Source organism: Sparus aurata, chromosome 7, assembly GCF_900880675.1.
Source record: "Sparus aurata chromosome 7, fSpaAur1.1, whole genome shotgun sequence".
Classification (NCBI taxonomy): domain Eukaryota; kingdom Metazoa; phylum Chordata; class Actinopteri; order Spariformes; family Sparidae; genus Sparus; species Sparus aurata.
In genome coordinates, this window is record NC_044193.1 from 1,019,006 (window position 1) to 1,030,495 (window position 11,490).

General features: G+C 39.3%; 1 long non-coding RNA gene across 1 annotated transcript; it reads left to right on the forward strand.

The window, feature by feature from the left end:
- Positions 1-609: 609 nt before the first annotated feature.
- On the forward strand, positions 610-5,504 carry LOC115584645 (uncharacterized). The gene is made up of 3 exons (XR_003984582.1): positions 610-658; positions 945-974; positions 4,852-5,504. It is a non-coding gene; the product is annotated as an uncharacterized LOC115584645 (long non-coding RNA).
- The last annotated feature ends 5,986 nt before the right edge of the window (positions 5,505-11,490 follow it).

Here is an 11,490-nt window from a genome sequence, read left to right on the forward strand (position 1 = left end):
AACAATGAATTTCTGTTCTATTGTTGTTGAAGTTACATCTTTACAATCAAAGCTTCTCAGATTATGTTCTTGTGATTTCACGTGTTCTTGTTTCCTGTCTGACTCTGTGAAACTCTTTGCAGGTGAAAAGACTTCGTGCTGAAGTTCAGAAGCTGGAGGTAAATCCATCCATGATGAGAGTTTCAGACAAAACTGTTCTGTGAAAAAATCTAAAACTGTAATTTTCAACCATCAGATGAATGTATAATTAAGATTTTGTTGGACTGATTGATAAAGAAGGGAAGAATTCACAGAATCTCATCGTGCGTCTGATTGGCTGATCTTGTTCATCATCACACCTGTTTTCTAGTGTTACTGTCTCCTGATTGGAGGACACTTACAGACTCAGCTACTATAGGAGGGTTATAATGTTGTTGTCCCACTGATACAAACTGCATGTGTCTTTGTCATTTGTTTTCATCAGCCCGACACTCCAGCAGCAGGAGGAACAAGAGGACCATCAGGAAGAACATCAGGAAGAACATCAGGAAGAACATCAGGAAGAACAGGAGGAGGAACAGGAGGAACATCAGGAGGAACAGGAAGAACAGGAGGAGGAACAGGAGGAACATCAGGAGGAACAGGAAGAACAGGAGGAACATCAGGAGGAGCATCACAGGTGTGTTTGTGTGTTAATGAGTCAGTAATTAGTAATCTCACCATAATATCTGTTCAGCTGACCGTCAGTCTGTTTATCAGCAGTTTCCTTCATGTTGAGAAGAACTGTGAAAAGTAGATGATGATGTGTTGAGAAGCAGTTTAATTTAGAAATCACTGTTAATAAAAAGAGAATTGTTGGATGTTGGCAGAGACAGAACACAAGGAAACAACCGATTCTGCACTTTTATGTCATTTAGATTTGTTTTCCCTTTAAACTATGATTCATTGTTTGAAACTGTTTGCAGGATATAGAACTTCAACCAATGTTGACAGAGGTGAGCCTCTCAGTCTGCCTGCCTGCCTGCCTGTCTGTCTGCCTGCCTGCCTGTCTGCCTGCCTGCCTGTCTGCCTGCCTGCCTGTCTGTCTGAAGTTGTAGTTATCTAGTTCATCATGGCTCTGCTGAGAAAAGGACAAAAACAACCAAATTATAAACATTTTTAATTCACAGAAATGTATTATTATATTCAAACAATCAGAAATATTCTACTGCATCAGTCAAACTGCATCAGTCCCTCTGTGGCAGGTTGTAAAGTCAGAGCTGCTGCTGCTGACCTCTGCTGTTTGTTTGTTAGTGAATCAAATCTAACATTTAAATTCATTATTCATTTTGTTTTGTGTCCATAATTACAAACATGCACCACCTAGTGTTCACTGCAAAGAAATGCATTTCTTCATGAGAAGAGAACATCTTGTAGGAGACACTACTTTGATAAATATTTGATAATTAATCACTGGCGATTAATTTACACTCGTTTACAGGGCACCACCTCCGATATTTGAATTCTAAACTAATCTCGGAGGTAATTAGTTAAAAAAAATCAACTGTCCAAGTTTGGTAGACAGATAAATCATCAATCTCAAGTGAATCTTGTTTAATTTCAGTGTCTATTTGTTCCTATTCTGAAGCAGTGAATTCTTTCCACGATCCCATCGATTTCCTACTTCAAATTAAACGTGCACAGACAACGACATAAGATTAAATATGTTTATTAACTAAATAAATGCAGATTTAATGACATGAGATAAATTCAAACGGGTAACAAAGTAACAGAAAGTGTGAAGACTGGAATGAATTATTGATTGGATGGATTCAGACAATGGTGGATTTTGACATGGAACCGTTAATTCGCGACTACGGGATTAATTTCTAACGGAATTATATGGGAGATGTTTTGGATTTATGATATATATATTCGAAGCTTTCACAAACACCAACTCTGATTTCATTCACATGTGACTCTTGTCGTGTGTGGAGTTCTTAGCCTACTTTTGTTTGAAGAGGGGAAATGTCCAGAATCCGAGCTCTCTGGGTCAGCTTAGATGCAGAAGCCGCGTCCGTCCAGCCGCAGGATGATGGCGAGGCAACCCCTGGTGACGTAGTGTTACCGGCACAGCGGGGATTCCGTCTGAGCGCTTTGCGGCCTGTCGGCTTCCGTACAGCTGGAATTTGATGCCGTCTCGGGTCGAACTCCCTCTGCCCAGCGAAGTGTCTTGCTTGAGATCGCTGCAGGCGGTTCTGCTGTAGATGTGTTTCTTCACGGCTTCTTGAGCAGTTTAACGGCACCGACTTCGTGATGGCTTAAGAATTATCAGAGTCTCGATAGAATTGGTGATTACGGAGCTCCGAATATATATTGAATTGACTTCTTGTGTAAAAATAACTGGGAGAGAAATGCCGGCCGGACAATCCTTCTCTGTTACTAAATACAAGAAAACAAAAATGGTTTCTTTGGCTTTAAGTACGATACTCTAACAATAAGCAAAATATCACAAAAATAAAAGAATCAATTTCGTTCTTGCTCGAATTTCACAGAAAAAATCTTTTCAGAATAAAAGAGCTTCACCGGGAGAGGTATCTCGCAAGTGGCTCAAATCTCTGGAGATTATTAAGTATCAGAGCTTCAAAAATCTGGCAAAGTACGGAAATTAACTTGGAAAAATAAGAAGTTGCGCGTACTAAAAATTAAAGTAAGTACGAATGTGGCAAACGAAAAGCAAGCGAAGAGTGCGAAGAGTTTTCAGGAGAAGAGTCAAAAAGCATAAAAGAAGAGTAACAAGGGGTAAGAAGAGCGATTAACGGAATGCATGAGCTTTTTAATGTTTAAACTGAGGGCGCAACCGAGGCGGACTTGGAGGCGGCCTGGTCACTTGCTTCCTCCAGTGACGTCACAGCTCATGTTACCGATTTCTTACTTGTTGAATCAAACTAATGATTTGATAAAGTTTTAAATCGCAACTGACTATGTGCTGAAATCCACCATGGTCTCACATTAACAATTGTTATAAGAATATAAAAGAACACAACTGAAGTTGCCTAATAGGCAAAAGAGAAACTATTAGTTAGAATAAAACACAAACACAAGCCCATAATCATCAAAGGCACTAATGGCTTACGAATATCTTGTACAGTGACAGCTTATACTTCTCAGACATGTATCAGATTTAAAAAAGACAGTCTAAATACTTAGAAATAGATCATAGAATAGAACGTTCCGTTAGTATTGGCCATTGAAATTATACCAAAACTTACCAGGAGGTGGAGCTCTAGCTCTACCAGAATATTGACATTAACACTGTGATTCTTGACAGAAGTTTTCTTTAACTAACACAAATGAGAGACGGAGCTTGTTTGAGGTCTCATCAAGCTAGTTAAAGATATATTGTTAAAAAGAAAATGAGTTTGTAATCCAATGCTCTTTCAGTATTACAGGAGAAATCAAGGCTTTTGGTTTCTTTACAATGAATGTGGGGGCACCCTGCTGTGTTCGAGCGTCATAACTTATTGGATGACATCTTAATAGTACATGCCAGATGTGGGCCTGGCCATTTGGTGACAAGTAAATTGTAACAAAGGATAAACCTGATGTTCTCCAGTGATTGAATTGGCACTGAATGTAAACAGTCCGTGGAAGAGTAGACAGGTATTGATGTAACCCAGATGTTGATTGAGTCCTTTCTGAGCCTGATTGTCCAAAGGTTTGTTATAAAACCTCTAATAAGGCCAAAGTGAGAGAGAGAGAGGGCAATAAAAGGGGTCAGGACTCTCCCTAGGCGGGGGAAGGAACAGAATCAGGAGGTTATCTGGTGATTCCACTCGAGAACTCAGCAGACTGTTCTTTCTCTCAGGCGAAAATGCATATAGCTGGATCACATGCTGTTTTTGTCAATAGTATAGTGTCAAAGAAAAGGGGTGCAAAGGAAGTATAGTATCCAGGCCACCACAATATGGCAGGGAGTAGGTGAGAGGTGAGATGGACACTGACATGCCACTCACACCTCCTGTGGTGAGAGGAACAGAGGACGATGGCTGGTTCCTACAATCTCCTGTTTTTATCTTTGCAAATATATATATATATATATATATATATATATATATTTAGTTTTATATGAATGAATCTGGGAAGTTATGTCATATACTGATAGAATGTTCCTTTTCTGAGAAGGGGGGCAGAGGCCTCAAAAGGGTTTGAGAACGTTTCTGCAAGAAATACAGTTCATGTAGATTGGAGAGGATCAATGTGCCCAAACAATATTACCATAAATCAAATAGGGATAGATCATGGAATAATATAAAGTCATTAACAAAATACATTTACAGAACTTCATCGTTTGCTGATGATCCCCAGTGACTTCACACATTTGTTATGAATAAGATGAATGTTTTTTTTTCCAATTTTAAATTCTCATTGACTAAGATGCCTCAAAAACTTCAGTGTGACATCTTACTGAATAAAACTAGATACGGAACAAGTCGCCTCTCACATTTTAACTTTGTCACAGTATCATTGCTTTCAACAGATTTTCTCCAATGGCCATTTTATCAGCTCCCTGAGAGAAAAACAGAGCTGTTTTACTTTCATCAGTCTGTTTTTTTAATTTTTTAATTTTATTTATTTTTTACGTACAGCATGTCCTAAATCCACCGTGACTCCACTGGTTTCAAGAAGTCTGCTTGTATTTAAGCATATGACAAAACGATCCCACTTCTCACTTGAAGTTTGACTTGGTTATAATATTATATATATATATATATATGTTTATATTTAATATGATATATCATATTATTACATATATTTATATTTAATATGATGTGTTATATTATTACGGTGTGTTCATGTAACAACTCTTGAAATTGTGTTTTCTCCAAACAGGCGGAACGACTCTTGAACGAGGATATGTCAGCAGATCTGCAGTTAAGTTGGGTCAGCAGTGATCGTACACTTTACTCCATGTGACACATTTCAGTCTGAGCTCTAAACTGTGCTGTAACGTTTGTGATTGGATGCAGGCCTGCAATGTTTTTTTGTTGCTTTTGTTTTTCTATTTTTATTTTGAATGTCTGAGGGAAATTTGTGTCCCTTATTATTTTGATATGCCATTCTCACATATGATGGAATTGTAGATGCAACATTATTATGTATGAAAGTGAAATCTTATATCTGTTGACTTCTGACATGAGCTGTGTCTGTGAGAGTTTTGTGGTTGCAGAGTATAAATGGAATATCATGTGTTGTTTATGGTATAATGTGCAGTGAACATGAACACAAAGGAGCTGAGTTAAGGAGTTGATCCTGAAGGCTGGTGAAGCTCTTCTGTGTAGAAGTGTTTCGACCTTTGGTTGATGTTGAAGTGTATTAGAAGTTTGATTTGTTTCATGAGGTGATGTTAAGATGATTGGAATAATGCTTTATTGTTGTGAGTTGTTATAAAGGATGAGGAGAGACGGCCTCTCTTCAGTCATCATCTCTGTTCTGCTGATGTGTGACTCTTGCTTGCAAACATTAAAGAACTTCTGGAAAATGAATATTGTGTCAAACTCTCATCTGCACTAGTGTTATGACCCTGGGTCATTATTTTGTGTATATATATGATGCTGCTCTGTCCCTCCTCCTCCAAGTGTGTGAGCAGTCTACTCTGAGTGTGTGTGTGTGTGTGTGTGTGTGTGTGTGTGCGTGTGTGTGCGTGTGTGTGTGTGTGAATGATTGTTAGCAGGTTGGACCTGCTGATTGGCTGGAGCCGCCTGATTGCTGCTCCAGGATTGGTCAGAGGCAGGAGAGGAGCCTTTTTGAACCACCGGCTGAATGCAGTCTCCCTCTCCACCCATTCACCCACATCCAACTAGGACTAGTGTCTAGTTTGACTGGGATTTTGTGTTTGTGTTTTGTGAAACCTATTTTATTTTCAATCTGGGACTTTTGTAAATTTGTTCATTTAGAAAATTGTGTGTGGTAGCCCAGTAGGAGGGAGAAGCCTTTTCTTTAACCCCTTTTCTCCTGTTTTTCCTTATTTAGGGAGTTAGGCAAGATTTTGTCTTTTTGTTAATACTTTTGATATGTATAGGGAAGGTAGGGAGACAGATGCTTTTGTTTGTTGTTTTGGCCTTCTCTCCCTCTGAAGCAAAAAAAAAAAATGCTACCTTAATTATAAGTTCATGTGACACTGGCCTTCTTGGGAGTGGGAAGAATGGGAAGAAGCACATCATGTTATGTCTCTGATTCCCCTCGATCAGGGGCGTAACACTAGACACGCGACTGGTTTTCAGTTACCACGAAAAAATGAATGAATGCACATTTATTTTGGACATGTGAAAACTAAACTAAACTAAGAGTTCAATTAGTTAGACAAATAAGCATAATAAAATTAAAAGCATGTTACAGAATACATTCAATGAACAAACACTAGCTCCATTCACACTGATCTTTGAGTGCAGGGATCCTGCAGTTGGCAGCTAGAATCTTGAAATTCAACTTTCCCTCAGATTATAATCCTCCTCTCTATCAAAGAAAAGTCTCTGAATATTACCTGATAGCAGTCCATGAACTTTAATGCACAGGAATCACCCTTGAAGAAGGGAAAAGACCCAATTCACCAAATCAGTCTCACAAAAAGATACTTAACTGTTAATTTGTAACTCTGATTAATAATTAACTCAATAACTACAACTAAATTTACCATCACACCTGTGATGGACGAAGGGTTTTGGAGCTCTTGAAAGTCTAGAGGTCGGCAACATTCACTCTTGTAATATTAAACAGACAGCAAGAAGGTTCAATAGTCTTTGATTCAACACAAAAAATGAAAACACACATCTAACGTGTGTGTGTGTTTAGGTTTAGTCCTTGATTCCTGCTTCATCACTCTTTGGAGTGTTGAAGATGAGTTCAAGAGTCTCTCAGCCTGAAGAATGAAGCAGCGTGAACAGACTGTGGCTGAGTGTGCAGACGTCTCACTTCACTGTCACTGATGTTCTGTGGATAGTACCTGTGATGTTCTGTGGATGGTACCAGTGATGTTCTGTGGATGGTACCACTGATGTTCTGTGGATGGTACCAGTAATGCTCTGTGGATGGTACCACTGATGTTCTGTGGATGGTACCAGTGATGTTCTGTGGATGGTACCGGTGATGTTTTGGGTGGTTTTAATCACCTCTGTAGAACCTTCCTGTCCTGGGTCGTGATGAACCATGACAGTTTGTGAGGTTTCCGGTCAGGATGCATTCGATTGCTCGTCTGTAAACCAGAATCTTGCTCTGGACTTTAGCCGTGCTAAGTTTCTGTATGAAGTCGATCCTTTGAGGAAGAAGAGGCGATGAGCAGCAGATTGTTCTCTGTTGATTTCCTCCAGATACGACACGGCCGATGATGGTGGCGTCGTCGACAAACTTCACAATCGAGTGCAGTCATGTCAAGTCCTGTGGTTTTAAGACTTGTTGAAATAAATAAAAATGGCTACAGTAAATTCTAAATTATTGGAGTCTTCTTGTAAATTCTACATGAAATACAAAACATTAAGATGTTTCCTTTATGTAAAAAGTGTCAGTTAGTGGCAGCATGACTGTTTTACCTCCCAGCAGCTGTTTGAACACACTGTTTTCACTGATTTCACCATGAACACCACATTTATTTAAGAATAAAACATAATGAGGGTAAACATGTGAGTTTTCTTTCACAAATCCAGTAAACAGTGTAGGAGACACTACTTTGATAAAAAGGGATAATTAATTACTGGTAGTTAATTAATTACTGGTAATCAACTATGCCTCACATGGGGAACCACGAATTTGTAGGACAGGTAGGTAGGCTATGCGGGCCTCCCATGGATGGCACAATCGATATAAATGTAGGGGACTATCACTGCTTGATAATCAAGGTCATTAATCATTGGTGATTAATTTTACACTCGTAGAAGGGGCACCACCTCCATTGTTTGATTTACTAGAATAGGCTGGAGGGAACTATTCCAAACATCTAACTGTACAAGTTTGACTTGGATGGTTAGAGTATCAATTTCAAATCAATTTATTCAATCTCAATATTCTGAAGCAGTGAATTCTTTGCACGTATCCATCGATTCTCCACATCAAAATTAAGTTCCAGACAAACAAATGATTATATATGTTTATTGACTAAATAATTTTGGGGTAACATAAATGACATGACAATTTTAGACGAACAACAGATAACGAAAAGGTAAAGAATGTAATAAGCAAAGTAATAAAGTTATGTGACCGTCGGTAGATGGTAAAGTTAAAGGGTCGGGTTTTTATATATTAAGTTTAACGGGAGTAATCTTTTAATACTAACGAGACCCTAACCTCAACTTTCTTAAGTTTATAAGATAGAAGTCAGAACTTTAGACAGAAGTCAGAACCTTAAACAGAAGTCAGAACTTTAGACAGGAGTCAGAACTTTAGACACCACTCATTCTCACGTGTGTGGATCCAACTGTATGAAGACGTTCAGCCTGTTTTGTCTGGGCGTCAGGAGGCATTGAAGCTTGGTCTCTTTGAGAGTTCTGGGTTGGACCACGGCACAGCGCGTCGGTCCAGTAGCCAGAGGGAAGGCCGGTACTCTGTTGAAGGACTCTTGGTCCGTAGGCCCAGCGGGGTTTCCGCCTTGGGAGCGCTGGGGCAGAGTCGATCTCGGCTGGGAACAAAGTCTCTTTTGTGGAGACTCCTTGCACGGCTTCTGAGGCAGACGATGGACTGCAACATTCTTCATCAGATGATCACAGTCTTGAAAAAGACTTTTCTTTGATGTTTCAAGGTGGTTCTCAATTTCTGATCCTTTCACTAATTCAACTTCTTCTGGATCAGGCGGTGATACTTTAAAGTTATATTAAAATCAAATCAAAAATCAAAAAGAAAAGAATTTGTTCTATTAAAGACTTGGATAAAAGTAGAGTACTTAAAGTAGTTCAATTCGCTTTCTTAGAGCTTGTTGCAAAAATAAAAGTAAAGATTACTTTAAAAATAAATGAAAAATAAAGAAGTTAAGAGAAGAAGAGAGAAGAGAAGTCAGGAGGAGAAACAGGGGGCAAGAGAGCCCGGAGGAGAAGACTCCAAGTCATGACCGAAGTCAGGACCCTAAAGGAGAAAGAGAGTGAGCCAAAGTCCTGACCGAAGTCAGGACCCGAAAGTGAGAGCAAAGCCTCAGCATGAGAGAAGACCAGAGAAGAGTAAGCGAAGAGAGAAGAGCATCTTCTCTGTTTTTATGACCTTACAGCAGGCACACCGAGCAGGGGTGGGGCTGGCTGACAATGCTCCTTCTGTGTTGGGAGTTGTGACCCACAACACTTTAATTCAAATAAACTATATTGCCTTAATGTTTCGAAATCGTGTTTTAACTTCCCAAAAACTTCACCATCTTAAAAGTCGAATTTTTGTCTTCGTTAAAAGATGTAACATGAATATGATCCAAGAATGAAAGAATTAAAAACACGATTAAGGCATAAAACAATGGTATACAACATAAACCATGAAGCATACAATACACAGTAGGACCAAGGACTTATACATATTCCTTGTAGTTCTATCTTAAGAAAACATCAGACATTTAACTGGTAAATAACACAAGCATCACACACAAAGAGGATCATGATATGCAAGTCTGTGCCCATCGCAAAGGTGGGGGCTGGTTTCTTTCAAGCCCCAAATTCATCAAGTAATAAACTTCATTTGGGCTCGACAATAACATGGAAAATATCTACTGTATGACTTTCTTGGCTATTTGGAAATCTGATAAAATTAAGAAGATGAAATTGTAGTTAATAGTTATTCAGAACATATTGAAATGTGGATGAGTATAGGATTGGGATGCAGCAAAGATTGGAATGTCACAGGCAGGGTTGTAAAACGCTTTGGCCTGTGAGGGGGGAGGACTGGGTCATCTTTACCCCAACCACCATCTACCCCCACTTCTTGTCATCTGATGTGGAGAGAGAGGACTCTATTGTAGTAAGTCGTTAAAATTGATAAGAAAACGTCTCCAATGATCTGTTTATAGCAAGAGCAACACACCGTCCTAATCTATAGGGAGAAGAGGCCATAGTTTGGCCTGAGGAAGAAGGACTTCATCTTCTTTGTGAGGGGGGAGAAGAGGCAAATATTCAGTCAAACAGATATGCTTTCTTTGTTAAATTAGTCTTGTCTTGTGGTTGAGAGGTGAGAGGTCAGAGGATGGGGAAAGGAAGCAGAGCCTCGTGATGGAAACATAAGTGCTGGTGTGCCTACAACAGTTACCAAAACAGGCAACTTCTTTGGAAGTGGACACAGTCACCAGACTCCCTTAAATAAATGCCCAATTTTAAGACTTGTTCAGTTCTTAGAAACTTTATAAACTGTGTGAAACGCTGTCAACAACACATTCTTCACTATTTGGTCTGACTAGTTCATTTGGCAGATGTTATACATGAAGATTTTTCTTTCTTTGTGTACAAAACACGTATTTGTTCCAGTGATGTGGAGAAACTTTTTCACAGAGCGGGGAAGTGAGATTTGTCCACAAGAGGTCACCTGTGATGCATTTAATGCCAGGTGTGAACTGACAGGCTTGAAGCCGTCAGCTGTCAGCCTGTTTATCTTGGTTACAGTTAGTTATTTTAGAGAAAAGCTCAGATTATAACTCGTACCGTGCCTGTGAGAACCACGTATCTGTAAAAAGGCAGAAAAACAGCCTGTTTTCAGCTGTGACGAAGCATTTAGCAGCTAATCCAAGAGCGTTTTTAAAGAGTTAATGTAGTTTAAGAAGGAGGAGAATTCTGTGAACACATGAAGGAACACTTCATCCTTCAGTTCATCACAAACATTCACCTGCAGCACATCTGGAGATACGAGGTTTCCAGGTGTGTAATAAAGTAAATAAAGCTGATAGTATTTGCTTCTGAGATGTAGTGGAGTACAAGTGTAAAGTAGCATAACATGCAAAGACTCAAATTAAATACAAGTACCTCTAATTTGTACTCAAGTAAAGTAGTTGAGTAAATGTACTCAGTTACATTCCACCTGTGCAGACTGTAAATCTAGAAGAGGCTGCAGATCACAGAGGCTGTTATGGGAGGTGAATATGTTCATCAATGAACCCAATTTAATAAGTGAAGAAATGATTGAGCTCAACTCATTATGAAATGTTAATTCATCATTACGTTCATAAAAACAGAAACTGGATATTATTTTCATTTCATTTCTTGTTCTGCTGAGTTTTCCCTCGGAGGATCAATAAAGTCTGATTCTATTTGAATTTGTTCTGTTTGTGTATAAAATTAGAAAGGTCCAACATGATTTACCTCCTTCAACATTTGTTCCATCACAACAGGTTCGTTAGTTGGGAGGGGCCGCTCGCATCCCTCCTTAATATGCAAAAAATTAGATTGACCCAGTCTGACGTTCCACTCTGTGCCACCTGCAGCCATTTTATGGGGTAAAAAAACTTTCCCACCACTTGGCCTGGAACAGACCGGCCGTTCGGGAATACTCCTGAACCTCCCTAAGGAAAGCCCGCCCCTAACACTA